Genomic DNA, 3,477 nt, shown 5'->3' with positions numbered 1-3,477 from the left:
TTTGTTATATTTATATTTTATAGAATCTCGGTACTACTTGTATTTTATTATTAATACGTTTATTATTAATTTATATTAATATAGTCGCTTGCAATGTGAGCAGGGCCCGCGTGCGCTGCGGGCCCCCACCCCCCGCGGCACGGGCCCCAGCACTGCCTGCACTGTCTGTAGTTACGCCACTGAATCATACAGTTCCTGAAACAAAGCCACATTTCTCAAAACTTTTAACACATTTCACCTGTTTTCACACATTCCAATTTGCTCAGTGTTTTCTGCTAAACTCTACACAAGAAGGCATAATTTTGCACAGGTTTACCCATATTCTCATTTAAAAAACACAAACACACAATATAACTACCTCAAGAATCACAAAATGAACACAAATAGCACAAATTTATCCATGTGTGAACATTCAGTCGCAAAACTGATGACACACAGGTCAGAATCTCAGGATGATATGCACAGGAGCACAAGTGATTATGTGTTTTAGAAAATGAATCCTGGTAGTGGGAGACAAAGAGGAATAGGAGGAGAAAAGAAAAATGAAAGGGACGAGGTCAAAGGACATTTATTGCTAATGAAATATAAAGCACTATAGTTGAACATGCTCTTGCGCATGGAATGAGCATAAGGAAAGCTGGCCTGCAGGCTCATCTACAGGGTTTTTACACTACTTACACATTACAGTTACAGTACATAGTAGCAGTTCTTCAGATGAGAGAATTTTCACTGTTCTTTGTACTGTAAATACTGTAGCACAGACCCTCAAACTGATAACTGTTGAATTGAGTTGTAGCCGAGTACTTCTTACATGTACTGTATTTGTGCAGAACTGAGAGGCGACTGTCTAGAGAGAAAGTATTTTTGTCAGAAGACTAAGAAACTGTTATAGTATAACAAATAAGGATATTACCAATACTGTAATGCAACTTGGGAGAGGATGCTGAATTTATTTATTTATTTATTTACAGTAACTGACAGTATATTCCAATGTGTGTTTACAGTTTTTCTCAATTGCTAACACACTATAACTGATTCGTTTGGCACAATTTTCCAAACCATTCATACAGTTCCTGAAACAAAGACACGTTTCTCAAAACTTTTAACACATTTCACCTGTTTTCACACACACTCCAATTTGCTCAGTGTTTTCTGCTAAACTCTACACAAGAACGGCATAATTTTGCACAGGTTTAACCATGTTCTTATTTAGAAAACACAAACTCACAATATAACTACCTCAAGAATCACAAAATGAACACAAATAGCACACATTTATCCATGTGTGAACATTCAGCAGCAAAACTGATGACACACAGGTCAGAATCTCAGGATTATATAAAAAGGAGCACAGCTGATTATGTGATTTGGAAAATGAATCCTACTAGTGGGAGACAAAGAGGAAGAGGAGGGGAAAAGAAAACTGAAGGGGACGGGGTCAAAGGACATTTATTCCTGATGAAATACACAGCAATGTAGTTGATGCAGGGACATGAGGACAGCTGGCCCACGGGCTCATCTACAGGCTTTCAATACTACTTACAGATCAAATATAATGACAGAACAGTAGCAGTACTTCAGATGAGAGAACTTTTACTTTTTATATACTGTATATGTACAGTAAATCCTGAAGAACAAGTTGTACACCCTCAAACTCATAACTGCTGAACTGATTTGTAGTCAAGTACAGTACTTCTTACATGTACTGTATTTTTGCAGAACTAAGAGATGACTCTATATTCTGTTGTGTGTTCATATGCAATTCTTTGGTATTTGACCTTTTCCTTTCTAGTGCTTTTCATCTACTGTTCTGTAAGTTCTCTTTACAGCAGTGTAATGAAAAGAATATTTTCTTACTGTAAAGCTTATTGTTGAATTTCACTGTATCTGCTATATTTACTGTAACATGTATCTGCTCTAATTATGTTGTATACTGCAATAGACATTGAGCTGTAAAATGATACCTGATTGCCAAAAGAAGGTTTTTGCAACAGTGTTATGAATTGATCTCATTAGTGTGTAAGACTATGTTGTTGTGTATGTGTTTCTGAGGGCTTGTGTGTCATGTCTGAGGGCGAAGTTTTTTTGTTTTTCAGCAAGATTTAATAGTTTTGAGTGGAGAGCTTCATTTTGACCAGAAAATAGGAAGTATGGGAAATTGTGTGAGAAGTTATGGATTTGTGTTTAGAGTTTCGAGAAAAGGAGTCACAATTTCAAGAAATGTGTTTAAGCAATTGAGAAAAACTGTACTGTATATTCTGTTGTTTGGTTTTTGTACTTTTCTCTTCTAGTGTTTTTCATCTACTGTAAGATCCCTTTACAGTAGTGTAATGAAAGTAACTTTTCTTTAAGCTTATTGCTGAATTTTACTGTATGTGCACCCCTCTATTTATGCTGCATAATGTAACAGACATTGACTTGCAAAATGTTTCCTGTTTCCCAAAAGGAGGTTTTTGTAACAGTGTTTTGAATTGATCTCACTAGTGTTCTCTAGGCAGTGAAGCAGTGTGTGTATTTGGCAGGTTTGTGTGTTACTGAGGCCAAAGTTTGAGTCTGATAAAAGAGAATGTGTTTTTGACTAAAATATTTGACTTTCACCTGGAAGTTTGAAGTTTGTACAGTAGTAGTAGTAGTAGTAAAGTTTAAACTTTGTAATGTGAAGATCAAGATACCTGACTTTGTTCGTGATTGAGAATAGGCTCTGGTGTTATAACTGCGATCACTTCACACTTGATTACATTTCTATATAAGCCAGAAGCTTAAAATCTTTCTGAATCTGTGGTTTATCCTTTGAATCAATCCATTATCCTATTGTTTAAATGTGTTTTCTGTATGTGAATTTCTGTTTTGTGTGAAGAGGACTTTTATTTTGGTGGGGCGGTGTGACGTCATAAGTCTGCGTCGAGCTCCTGCGTCTGTGTTTCTGCTGAAGAAGGGTTTGTGTTTTTAATCTTTTAAAGTGTTTACATCAATGCAACTTTTTTTTTTTTAATGTAATGTTATAATCTGTCTAATAACAGAAATGAACGTAGTTTTATATAGTAAAGCACATCCACACATGAGTAACAGAAAAGATGCGTCGCAGCAGTACATCATAAACACACTGTCTGCTCGCTGGCCTGTAAGAGATTCATCCCATCATTGTTTGTCAAGAAAGTAGTCTGTGTTATATGATACGTTTTTTGCGTCATCTGAGTTAGGCAGAAGAAAGTTTGATTTTTAACTAGAATATTTTATTTTGACCTGGAAGTTTGAGCATTGTGCAAGTTGGTGTTTTAAGATTGTGTTTATAGTTGTGAGAAAATGGTGAATTGTTTCATGAATTGTGTGTTAGCAATCGAGAAAAATTGTAATAAAGTGTGCAGGAGACAGACTGGAGCTGATCACTCACTGTCCTTCATGCTGTGACAGGTGAACACATGCTGCAGCCTGCACATTCTCTCTCTCTCTCTCTCTCTCTCTCTCTCTCACACACAC

The sequence above is a fragment of the Sinocyclocheilus anshuiensis genome, unplaced genomic scaffold (assembly GCF_001515605.1).
Source record: "Sinocyclocheilus anshuiensis isolate Anshui unplaced genomic scaffold, SAMN03320099.WGS_v1.1 scaffold519, whole genome shotgun sequence".
Lineage (NCBI taxonomy): Eukaryota > Metazoa > Chordata > Actinopteri > Cypriniformes > Cyprinidae > Sinocyclocheilus > Sinocyclocheilus anshuiensis.
The sequence above is the reverse complement of the archived record's forward strand: the minus strand, read 5'-3'. Positions refer to the sequence as shown.